We start from the raw sequence: 13,744 nt of genomic DNA, 5'->3' as shown, positions 1-13,744 counted from the left end.
GCGGGGGGCCTGGCGGGGGGCCTGGCGGGGATGGGGGGCATGTTGGGGCTGGCGGGGGGCCTGGCGGGGATGGGGGGCATGTTGGGGCTGGCGGGGGGCATGGCGGGGGGCCTGGCGGGGATGGGGGGCATGTTGGGGCTGGCGGGGGGCCTGGCGGGGGGCCTGGCGGGGATGGGGGGCATGTTGGGGCTGGCGGGGGGCCTGGCGGGGATGGGGGGCATGTTGGGGCTGGCGGGGGGCATGGCGGGGGGCCTGGCGGGGATGGGGGGCGTTGGGCCACTGGCAACGAAAATGCAGACAAACTTGAACATGGTATTTCTCCCTCCCTGTACGTGTCACAGAGGTCCGCGCCCATGAGAAGATCGGGATTTGGCGTGCCATCGCCAAGGAAGTCCGGACCCTGGGGGTCCACCATCGACGGGGCACCCACTGCCGCAAGAGGTGGGAGGACATCCGCCGCGGGACCAAGAAGACCGCCGAGTCTCTGCTGGGGATGGCCTCCCAACGTAGGCGGGGTGCCTGCCGTCAACTGACCCCCCTGATGTTCCGGATCCTGGCGGTGGCCTACCCTGATTTGGATGGGCGCGTGAGGGCAGCACAGCAGACACAAGGGGGTGAGTACAAGCATTATCTACTCTGTTGTCGCGCAGTGGAGGTGTCTGGGTGGGGGAGGAGGGCTGTGGGTCCCCCTAGGCCAGGGCGATATCTGTAGGCTGGGCACCCCCGTAAGCCCCTGTGTCCCCAGCCACCACCCTCAGTAGTTTGTCAGTACAGCCATCCCTGGGCCGTGTCATCCATGGGTGCAGTTGTCAACTCTAGGCGTGTAGGGCATGTTCCACGGAATGCGTAGCGGACCCCAAGTGCGCAACTTAGTGCAGGGGGCATCTGTGTCTGTCATGTCTGCTAACTGTACCGGAGATCCATGTACTCAATATCCCTTTATTTCTCTCCGCCCCCCCCTTTTTGTTTGTCTTTCTGTGCTTGTGTGCATCAGCATCATCAGGCGGAGGAGAAGTGGCATCGGGGCAGGAGGGAGCTGCATCTCACATGGCCCAGGAGGGCCATGCCACAGAGTCTGACTGGACCAGTGAGACGGAGGGCGAGGGGAGCTCCACAACGGGGACGACTGGACCCTGCAGCGAGACGGACACGTCCTCGGAAGGGAGCTCCCTTGCGGGGGTGGCACCATCCGTGCCCCCCGCCATTACAGGTACATCCGCCACCCAGCGCACCATCTCCGCCCTCCCAGCAGCCCCTCAGCGTTCGCCCCGTGCCCGCTCTGCCAGGAAGCCGGGCATCTCCTTCGCCCCAGGCACCTCAGGCCCTGCCCCTGTTACCCCCGCTGCCCTCAGTGAGGAGGTCATTGACCTCCTCCGAACGCTCATTGTTGGGCAGACTACCCTTTTGAATGCCATCCAGGGGGTGGAGAGGGAGGTTCATCGCAGCAATGCGTACCTGGAGGGCATTCATTCGGGTCAGGCTGCCCATCAGCGATCGTTCCAGGCTCTGGCCTCAGCACTGACGGCAGCCATTTTCCCTGTCTCCTGCCTCCCTCTACTAACTCCCTCCTCCCAGTCTCCTGTTCCTCTGCCTGTCCCACCCACACCATCAGACCAGCCTGCACACACCTCAACACCCAAGAGAAGCTCATCCAAACATAAGCACCACAGATCACGCAGACATTCACACACGCAACATTCCGATGCAGACATGCCAACAGTCACTACCACCTCTGTGACCCCCACCTCCTCGTCTCCCTCCTCCCTCCCTGTGACGTCTACACTCACACCTCCATTCACCTCACCATCAGCCAGTGTTTCCATCACCAGCACACCCTCCACTCCAGTCCGCACACGTGCAGTCACCACCCCCACTGCCATTTACACGTCCCCTGTGTCCTCTCCCACTGTGTCTGTCACCCCCTCTTCCACACCACACAAACGCAGCCACCCACCCACCCAACAGCCATCCACCTCACGACAGCCTATCCCTCCTGCACCTGCACCCAAAGACAGCAAACGTGACTCACCTACAACCACATCCTCTCCCTCCACTCCCATTCCCACTGTACCTATCACTCTCCATTGTCCCAAGAAACTCTTCCTCGCCACTGCTAACTTCTTTCCTGACCCTGAGCCCCCCCCTCCTTCTCGTCGGGGTAAGAAGAGCACCTCAGCCACCACCAGCCCTGCAGCCCCCTTGACAAGGGTGCAGGGGTATTGGAGCCCACCAGCCCGCATGTCTGGATCTTCGCCCAGCAGCAAGGGGACAGCCAGCCCACCCCCTGGGAAGAGGAGCAGAAGGCGGAAGGGGCGCCGCAGGAGCCCGGCTTCTACATCCCCCCCGGACACCACCCAGACACAGTCACCAGCCACAGCTCCAAAGGGAGGAAAGGGCCACAGACTCCCGACTAAGGAGGGCAAGGGCAGCAAGTCGGAGAGGTCAGGCTGCAGGCCTGCTGCCCAGGAGGAGCCCACCACCCCCATAGCCGCTGCCCAGGGAGGACCCAGCCCAGCTGGCCAGGAGGGCCCCACCACCCACAGCCCAGGTGGGCATTGAAGGAGCACCATCCCCGCTGCCCAGGAGGGCACCACCAGGCAATAAGCAGTTGGCCATAGACCGGCCGCCGTCTCAAGCACCGCTGAACTGGGCCCCGCCGTCTCCAGCACCGCTCCGCTGGGGACGGCCGTCTCAAGAACCGCTGAACTGGGCCCCGCCGTCTCAAGCACCGCTGAACTGGGCCCCGCCGTCTCAAGCACCGCTGAACTGGGCCCGCCGTCTCAAGCACCGCTGAACTGGGCCCCGCCGTCTCCAGCACCGCTCCGCTGGGGACCGCCGTCCCAAGAACCGCTGAACTGGGCCCCGCCGTCTCAAGCACCGCTGAACTGGGCCCCGCCGTCTCAAGCACCGCTGAACTGGGCCCCGCCGTCTCCAGCACCGCTCCGCTGGGGACCGCCGTCTCAAGAACCGCTGAACTGGGCCCCGCCGTCTCAAGCACCGCTGAACTGGGCCCCGCCGTCTCAAGCACCGCTGAACTGGGCCCCGCCGTCTCAAGCACCGCTGAACTGGGCCCCGCCGTCTCAAGCACCGCTGAACTGGGCCCCGCCGTCTCCAGCACCGCTCCGCTGGGGACCCCCGTCTCAAGAACCGCTGAACTGGGCCCCGCCGTCTCAAGCACCGCTGAACTGGGCCCCGCCGTCTCAAGCACCGCTGAACTGGGCCCCGCCGTCTCAAGCACCGCTGAACTGGGCCCCGCCGTCTCCAGCACCGCTCCGCTGGGGACCGCCGTCTCAAGAACCGCTGAACTGGGCCCCGCCGTCTCAAGCACCGCTGAACTGGGCCCCGCCGTCTCAAGCACCGCTGAACTGGGCCCCGCCGTCTCAAGCACCGCTGAACTGGGCCCCGCCGTCTCAAGCACCGCTGAGCTGGGCCCCGCCGTCTCAAGCACCGCTGAACTGGGCCCCGCCGTCTCCAGCACCGCTCCGCTGGGGACCGCCGTCTCAAGAACCGCTGAACTGGGCCCCACCGTCTCAAGCACCGCTGAACTGGGCCCCGCCGTCTCAAGCACCGCTGAACTGGGCCCCGCCGTCTCAAGCACCGCTGAACTGGGCCCTTCAAGGCAAGACCCGCTGAACTGGGCCCTTCAAGGCAAGAAGCGCTGAACTGGGCCCTTCAAGGCAAGAAGCGCTGAACTGGGCCCTTCCAGGCAAGAACCGCTGGCCCTTTGGCAGACGTGGCAGGGCAGGATCTGTCTCGGGCAGGGCTGCAGGATGTCCTCTGGCCAACATGCCTCCTCCAGTGGCAGTGGAGTCTGTTATGGACTGTTTGGACTGTGGCTTTGCTCTCCCCAGGATGGCCCAGTGGGCAGGCCACCCACTGTATGGACTGTATGGACTGTGGCTTTGCACTCCCCAGGATGGGCCAGTGGGCAGGCCACCCACTGTATGGACTGTATGGACTGTGGCTTTGCACTCCCCAGGATGGCCCAGTGGGCAGGCCACCCACTGTATGGACTGTATGGACTGTGGCTTTGCACTCCCCAGGATGGCCCAGTGGGCAGGCCACCCACTGTATGGACTGTATGGACTGTGGCTTTGCACTCCCCAGGATGGCCCAGTGGGCAGGCCACCCACTGTATGGACTGTATGGACTGTGGCTTTGCACTCCCCAGGATGGCCCAGTGGGCAGGCCACCCACTGTATGGACTGTATGGACTGTGGCTTTGCACTCCCCAGGATGGCCCAGTGGGCAGGCCACCCACTGTATGGACTGTATGGACTGTGGCTTTGCTCTCCCCAGGATGGGCCAGTGGTCATGGAGTCCCCACGTGGATCTGGCGTCGTGTACTCAAGTGGCTGAGGTGCCCCCCCTTCCCTTCCCCCTGAGGTGCCTGTCCTATTTTCTTTCTGATGCCCCTGCAGTGTTCTCTCCGTGGAGTTCTTGTCGTGGGACTGGGCCTTGCCCCTTTGCACAGGACCCCTGTGGTCCACGGACAGTGGTTGGACTACATTTAGTAGCTGTATATATTTTGTACATAGTTTATTTATTTATTGGGATTACTGGTGTCCATATTTCAATATATCTGCCCGTTTATGATCTCTTCTTTTGGTCTTTGCATTATTTCGGAGGGGGGGGTTTGTGGGTTGTGACAGTGATCTGTGGGAATGCATTGATGTGTGTGTTGTAGTGGGTATGGGTGGGTGGGTGTGTGCCGGTAATCTTTTCCCTCCCCTGTGTCGTAGGTGCAGTACTCACCGATGTCTTCCGCGCCACCGGGCGTGCTCCTGGTACAGGAGCAGGTATAGGAGTGCGGGGATGACCTGCAACTCGGGTTCCATACTGCCGGAATCTCGCGTGGAGTGCGTAGAGGTGAGCGTTTTCCCGTTCGTAGTCTGTTTCCGCCGTGTTTTTATCGGCGGTGCTCCCGCCCCGGAAAAGGTGGCGGATTGGTGGGTCGTGATAGGGTGGGCGGTACATTGTCTGCCGCCTGGCTGTTGGCGGGGACCGCCGCGCTGTTTGTTTGTTCCGCCGTGGCGGGCGGAGTGTTAATGCGGCGGGCTGTGTTGGCGGTTCCCGCCAGGGTCAGAATTGCATATTTTGGACCGCCGGCCTGTTGGCGGCTTGGCCGCCGCATTATCACCGACCGCCAGGGTCAGAATGAGGGCCTATGTCTGCAACAACCCGGGCGATAGAATGGGATGCCCACAAAGTAGTGGCCCGCGGAGTATGTATGTCCACTACGTGGGGAGTGAGACGCTCCTTAAAGGCGGAAATTAGCAAACTTGAGAAGGAGCTGCGGGATGTGGAAAAAGCGGTAGCACGGGGGGAAATTACCAGTATTGCCCTGAAAGAAAAGCGCTTAAAATATAATGAGGCAGATAGCAGGCTCCGCTGCCACGACTATAAATATTACTTAACCAGGTTGCAAACGGAAGGAGATAGATCAAGCAGAATGCTAGCGTGGCTACTACGTGAGGATAGACAGCAGGCCCCGATAGGGGCCATCCGGGTGGGCGCGCAAGAAATGGCTACTACACAAGCAGAAATAAACGAGGTGTTTAGGAATTATTACTCTAACCTATACACTAAACGTACTGCGTGCACGGCTACACAACTAGAGGCCTTTCTGGCGGACTCCTTCCTACCCCAGCTACCACAACCAGATAGAGATGGAATCGAAACCCCTATAACAATAGCAGAAATAGAACTAGCCCTTGCACAGCTACCCAGGAACAAAGCGCCTGGCACTGACGGTCTCCCTTCGGAGTATTACAAAGCCTATTTACCCAGTTTGAAATCTCATCTGCTAGGAGTGTTCCAAGAGGCGTGGACTACAGAAAGCTTGCCCACATCTCAAAGGGAGGCTCTGATAGTAGTACTCCCTAAACAGGGTCGAGACCACACAGATGTGAAATCTTATAGACCACTATCGCTGCTGAACACAGACTGCAAAATATTAGGCAAAATATTGGCCAACAGGTTGGCCCCCCTCATGCACTTACTGATACATGCAGATCAGAGTGGCTTCATTCCCAAGCGTAACACCTTCCTGAATATTCGAAGATTGTTGGGCATAATAGGAGACACCCCCAAGAATGCACAGGAGGAAATGGTGCTCTCATTAGACATAGAAAAGGCCTTTGATACGCTCGAGTGGGACTTTCTGTTGGCCACGATGGCCCGTATGGGAATAGGCCCTAACTATATCCGCTGGGTTCGGACATTGTACTCTAGCCCGAACGCGAGGGTGAAATCAGGCGGGGTGATTTCTGATAGTTTCCCTATCTCTAGGGGGACACAGCAGGGATGCCCCTTATCCCCGCTACTGTTTGCCATAGCAATGGAACCATTAGCGGCAAAAGTTCGCCTCATGGAGCATGAATGGGGAATTATTAGGAACGGGGTACATCACACGATTTCACTATATGCAGATGATGCGTTGATATATATCAGGAACGGCTGTGCAGCTATCCCATCTGTAATATCTTTATTGGCTGAATTTGGAGGCCTATCTGGCCTTGTGGTAAACTGGGAGAAGTCGTGTGTCTTTCCCCTGGTAAAAAGGGCTCCTAATAATCATGATCCCCCAGTGACAGGACATCTTAAGTGGTGCCCTACAACATTTAAATACTTAGGGATAAACATATATCATGCCACGGAAGACTTAAGAGATGGGAACCTGGGGAAGGCGCTAACATCTATAAAAGGCTCCCTACAATTCTGGAACAAGCTCCCTCTCTCGCCACCCGGCAAGGTGGCGATTGCTAATATGTTGATTCTACCTAGGCTTTTATATTACTTTGCGGCCCTACCGATAATTATTCCCAAAAGATTCTTCAGCAATCTAAACACAGCATTGCTGCAGCTCATTTGGGGAGGTGGCAGAGCGCGAGTGGCGCTACCCACACTACAATGTCCGCTGGACAATGGTGGCCTAGGAACCCCGAATTTTGAAAAATACTATGCAGCCGCACAACTTCAATGGGTCCAATATTGGATCCACAGTCCAGAGCAAGCGGAACCTACGAGCCTAGAGCCTCGGCGGAACGGGACTCCTCTTTTAAATTGGCTGTCGACGAAGCCCCCCAAAGTGGCACTGGTCAACCCACTGCTTGCAGCTGCGTACGCGTGCTGGGCCAGATACGTGCAAAAAAGAGCAGATAAGCTCCCATACTCTCCACACGTACCGCTGAATTACCTGTTAGTGGGGAACGCAGCCAGAATGCAAGCTGCAAAGCAGTGGAACGAAGCAGGAATACTGACCGTAGGGGATTGCTACGAAGACGGTAAACTAATGACGTTCGAGGCCCTTCAGGCCCTCACGGAGATAAATCCGGGACAGTTCCTGACATATCATGCCGTATGTCACGAAATCAGGAAAATTTGGGGAATGGGCACCTCGGAACCAGAGATCTCCCCTGTGCTTCACCAGCTTCTACAACACAGCGATCAAACTAAAACAATATCCAATCTATATAGAATCCTCAACAAGACCCCTGATACAGAGACAGGGAAAACATGGGATAGATGGAACGCAGTACTCCCCACCCCGATCCCACTGGAAGACTGGCCCAAGGCCCTATCCCACATCAGAGGTGTGTCAAGGAATCCCAGATTTAGATATACCCAATTCAATTACACCCATCAAACATATCTTTCCCCAGCCAGAATAAAGCGCATGTTCCCTGATGCAGCATCAATGTGCCCCAGATGCAGATTGCCGTCAGCATCCTTTTTCCACATGGTATGGGATTGCCCGAATATACAAACGGCCTGGGCGGAGGTGGTAGAGGAGGTATCTGGGCTTACGGGACTGGCACTGGTAGCAGACCCCGGGTCCTGCCTGTTGGGACTTAGGAAGAGACCAAAAAAACAAAGACATTTACATAAATTTATAGACCTGGCCTTTTTAATGTATAAAAGGTTAATAGCAATGCATTGGAAAGCCTCTATGGCTCCCGATCTGAAATCCTGGCACTCTCTAATAACACGCTGGGCGCGCACTGAATATCAGGTACTAAAAAGAATGGTGCGTGAAGGGCGGCAACACACAGGTTGCTCCACATGGGAGGATATGGTAACAAAGCTGGAGGCCAAAAACGATGAAAAGCCTCCTTAAATTGGGGTGCGCGTATTCGCAACAACCACAGCATAAATTCACCTGCACCCCTCATCACGGGAACAGAACTCATAAGACACCCAGACAACACAGTGCACATGCATCACATCCGCCCATCTCTCTAGTAATAAATGCCCACTAAGACTATGTCACCACAGTGGTAGCGCGGCGCGGGGAGCAGAAAACCAGGGGAGCCACTCGCATACACTAACCTAGTTGATGCCCCTTCCCTCAGACACTCAGGGAACCCATGAACGTAAAGCAAGGTCCACACTGGTCTCAAACGAATGCCTATATAAAATAAACAGTGAAGGATAAACCTAGGGAGGGTGCAGCCAGGAATGATATTGCAAGACCAGAAGCGTTCCGTGAAGTGCATAGAGGGGTTGTGTGTATTTGTTTTAAGACTTAGATAATTAATCATCGTTTTGGTTTATCCTGTGGTTGCAAACTGAACAATTTGTATCATATTTCGAAATATAAAACCAATAAATATATAAAAAAAAAAAAAAACAATAGCCCATTATCACACACAGAATGACAATAGAACACTGTCACATACAGAATAACAGTGGCACATTGTCACATACAAAATAACAATGGTACACTGTCACCCACAGAATAACAATAGCACGTTGTCATCTACAGAATAACAATAGCACACTGTCACAGACAGGATAACAACAGCACACTATCACAGACAGGATAACAATGACACATTATCCGTGCAGAATAAGAATAGCACATTGTCACCTACAGAATAGCAACACCACACTGTCACACCCAAAATAACAATAGCACACTGTCACACACAGAAGAACAATTGTACACTGTCACATACAGAATAAAATGGCACACTGTCACATACGGAATAACAATGGTACACTGTCACCTACAGAATAACAATGGCACACTGTCACATAAGGAATAACAATAGCACATTGTCACCTACGGAATAACAATGGCACATTATCACCTACGGAATAACAATGAGACAGTATCACATGCAGAATAACAGTGGAACATTATCACATACGGAACAACAATGGCATAGTATCACATGCAGAATAACAGTGGCACGTTGTCACCTACGGAATAACAATGGCACAGTATCACATGCAGAATAACAGCGGCACGTTGTCACCTACGGAATACCAATGGCACAGTAGCACATGCAGAACGAGAATGGCATGTTGCCACCTACGGAATAACAATGGCACAGTATCACATACAGAATAACAGCGGCACGTTTCCACTTACGGAATAACAATGGCACAGTAGCACATGCTGAATAACAATGGCACGTTGTCACCTACGGAATGACAATAGCACAGTATCACATGCAGAATAACAGCGGCACGTTGTCACCTACGGAATAACAATGGCACAGTATCACATGCAGAATAACAGTGGCACGTTGTCACCTACGGAACAACAATGGCACAGTATCGCATGCAGAATAACAGTGGCACGTTGCCACCTACAGAATGACAATGTGCCAGCCCGAGCAGGGTAGCGTGCGGTGCACTCCCTCCTGCATGCAGAATAACATTGGCACGTTGCCACTTATGGAATAACAATGGCAGAGTAGCACATGCAGAATAACTGGCACGTTGCCACCTACGGAATAACAATGGCACAGTATCACATGCAAAATAACAGTGGCACGTTGCCACTTATGGAATAACATTGGCACAGTAGCACATGCAGAATAACTGGCACTTACCACCTACGGAATAACAATGGCACAGTATCACATACAGAATAACAGCGGCACGTTGTCACCTATGGAATAACAATGGCACAGTAGCACATGCAGAATAACAATGGCACGTTGCCACCTACGGAATAACAATGGCACAGTATGACATACAGAATAACAGCAGCACGTTGTCACCTACGGAATAACAATGGCACAGTAGCACATGCTGAATAACAATGGACGTTGTCACCTACGGAATAACAATGGCACAGTATCACATGCAGAATAACAGTGGCACGTTGCCACCTACAGAATGACAATGTGCCAGCCGGGGCAGGGGTCGCGTGCGGTGCACTCCCCCCTGCCCCAGCCTGAGGGCACGACAAGGAGGCAGCGCCTTTAAGCAGTAGACGCCACGCTTCCCTCTCAAGGGGGAGTGGCGGGGGACATTGAGAGGGTTCTGCTTTTGTCCAGGGGGTGCCGCTATCATTAGTGTGGCCTGTGCAGCGGAACAGCGGCCTGAGGCAAGAGACCTCCCCCCGCTGTTGTGCACGCCCTCTCACACCCGCCTTCTCAGTAAGTGGTTTTAGCAGGAATGCAAGTGGCAGCGAGACTGGTGGAAAGACATGGGGCCTGATTACGAGTTTATGTGCTGTTTATCACCCCTGATAAATAAGGAGTCCATAGGTATGTTATTTGTCAGGTGGTGCAATAGCTTGCACTATTGTTTGTTTGGCTTAATAACGTGCTGATTTGGGATTTTAATGCACCAAAATCCGCAGGATACATTAAATCCCAGATTCACAAACCTGTCACAGAACCAGCAGCCACAAGTTCTGCGCTGCGCTGCGTGACGGGCAGAGAGCAGGAGAGCGCCATATCTACGCCTCTCTCCTAGCTCTCCCTAGCGCGGGAGCAGAATTTTGCCTCCAAGTGCTACGCACGCAGCTTTGCGCCACAATGGGATGGTGTGTGCGTGAGCCTAGCATAGCATTTTGTACTGGAAGGGATCCCTTCTAGAACAAAATACTGTATTTAGACTTCATTTAAAAGTTTTCCTACTTTCTGTGCTGCACAGTGCAAAGTCAGAAAAGAGAGAAGAAATGAAAACATTCCTCCTTTTAACGTGTGCTTTCCAGCAGCATTATTTTTGGCACAAAACCTTGTCTACTAAAGTTAGTAGATAGGATTTTGTGTCAAAAAGCATGATTGGTAGTTCAGGAACGCCAAACCAACGCAAATACCAATTTGCGTTAGTCTGTAAATCCCGATAAAGGTTTTGCTTCCGGTTTGCTTTACAAAAGTACCTAATTTAGTAGTTACCATGGCAACAGCCTTGCCCATTGGACATGATGATTTCAGGATTCCAAGAGCCAGTGGCCTTAGGAAGCTATGAGGACATTGAGTGTGGGCAATCTTTACAGATACCTGAGGTCAAGCAGAATGTTCCTAAAGTGGTCCTAGTGGTAGTTTGCTTACCTTTGCCCTCAGGGTCTGAACGCTCACACATTCACATGATTTCATTGTCATGGTTCAGAAGTAATCACAAAGAGATTTATTTTCATCAATTTGATTACTACCCGGTCCAAGGTGACTTAGGGCCTCATTACCGCTGCTGTGGCTGTCCGACTACCACATTATGAGTTTGGCGAGCGGACTCACCAACAGACCGCCGTCTGCTCCAGGATCCTTGATCCCGACTGGGTGACGGCGGTCTTGGTTATAATCAGCCAGGGCACCTCTAAACTCAGCGCCGCCCTGCTGCATAGAACCTTGTTCCCCACCATGAAAAGGCTGGCAGAGAACAGGTGGCGGGGGCTCCCCTGCCCAGCACCATGTGCAGACAGTGCGCATCCTGAGGGTGCTGGTCGGCCCCCCCTGTGCTACTAGAGAGCACTAAGCTCCTTTAATGGAGCCGAGTGCTATCTAGTAGCTCTGTTCCCACCGGTCAGACTGGCGGGAACGCTCTATTTCAAGGTTTCTGCCAGTCAGCCAGGCTGGTGGTAACCTTGTAATAAGACAGGGAGGACACCATAGCGGGGGTTTCCTCCTCGTGAATTTGGCGGTCCCGTGTTGGCACCGCCAAACTAATAATAAGCCCCTTGGGCCATGTTTAGTTAATGTATAATGCTTGTATTGACTGTTGTTATTAAGAAAAAAACAAGTGGGTTGCCTCTACATCAAAGTTACTATTGCAATGTTGGTGTGGAACCTGGATGATCTATACCACATATAGAATCATAAACAGAATATCTTAGACATTATGAGAGGCTAGCTAAAGGAGTTATTAGACCATCTGTCAAAATCCATGGTTCGCACTCAAAGCGAGAATGTCGGATGAGTACGGAGACGAAGAGACCATAGGTGTCTACAGAGCACAGGCTCAAAATTTAAATTAAATTGCATAATTTTCATTATTTCAGGAAATTTGTGTTGTGTGCTTTACAAAATCACAGAAATAAAGCCATTACAGCTTTAATTATGCATCACGTGCACTTGTGCCAAAAATTGATGCAAGGACACATTTTATGCTAAATATAGAACAAAATGAATGATTAGCATTTCATGTAATTATGTGCAATTTCACATACCTTTGATGAAAATGTGCATAATTATAAAAAGGCAAATTGTGAACACTTCAGATACCCCTACCTGTGATACCTATTCTGCAGAAGGTAAGCAACAGAGGTGAGGTGAACTACCATTCCCAAGATGCTGCTGGACTCTCTCGAGAATTGCAGCCATCTTGATGCTTCGGGCTTGGGTGCCTCATGTTCTACGGCGTTCATTGTTGAAATCATCTGGTTTTGTGACATCAGATCTTCGCTGGGTTCATCTGGTTCTGTGTTACTCTTTCCTGTGCCCTCTGGTGTTGTGCTATGAACTCTATTCTGGAGTCATCTGGTTTTGTGTAATTAACTTATACCGGAGTTTCTTTTAATTCTGCAAACTCCAAACTACAAACTTTCATAGGTTTAACTCTATGGTACAGGCTTTGTTGCATCCCATGGCTCATCTGTGGTAGGGAAGTATTACTAGAAGTGATCAGGAGTGAGATGCACAATATTAAATGTATATTCATTATGTTGCAGATAATGGACTGTCTAGGTTTAGAAATATTGAAATCACAGATTTAGCTTCCAATCTGCTGAAGGTAGTTATAGTGACTAGAACACATACTTTACTAAAAGGTATTTTATGCAGAGTTTCTAAAGATGTATTTACTTTCAGCTGTAGAAATTCATACTCTTGTCAGATAATGCAGAAATTATTTCAAGGTGTATCAAGGGAAATATTGCAACCAATGAATTGTGATCTTCCTGATTTATCTGAAAGAATATTCTCACAGCACAGGTTGAGACTGGCAGGATGACCAAGCAAGGTGAGGATATCTGGGGCCTGATTTACAACTTTCTGGAGCAGGGCAGCACCTCAAGGCTTCTTGCTGCACTGTCCTGTGTCAAAGGAGAGGGCAGGAATGTGCTGAGTTATTGAAATAGGGCGAATTCCTGTCCTTTCTGCCTGGGCCGGCGCACAGATTGGTGCCTTGAGCCAACACAGGCACTCTTGCACCATGTTAGCAGGTTTTGTGCAGGAAGCGGCATCTTCCTGCACTAAATCAATCAATGGAGGCGGTTTCCTCTTCATACTTGTGCTGCAGAATGCAGCGCACATAGAAAGAGGAAAAAACAAGGAGAAGTAGAGGTATTTCTCCTTGTTACGCCTCTGCTGGGGAGGGGCACAGTTTTGATGCATTCCCAGGTTTACCCGTCCTAGCAAGTCTGGGAATGTGTTAAAACCCATGGGCGGATGGGTGTTGCATGGGATCACCCACTGCAATGCCCATGGAATGCCTCCTTGACGTAGAGTAAGGCAACTGTAAAAGACTGTAAACTTCGCACTTGTATAGCGCACTACTCACC

The sequence above is a fragment of the Pleurodeles waltl genome, chromosome 11 (assembly GCF_031143425.1).
Source record: "Pleurodeles waltl isolate 20211129_DDA chromosome 11, aPleWal1.hap1.20221129, whole genome shotgun sequence".
NCBI classification, from domain to species: Eukaryota; Metazoa; Chordata; class Amphibia; order Caudata; family Salamandridae; genus Pleurodeles; species Pleurodeles waltl.
This window is presented reverse-complemented; position numbering follows the sequence as displayed.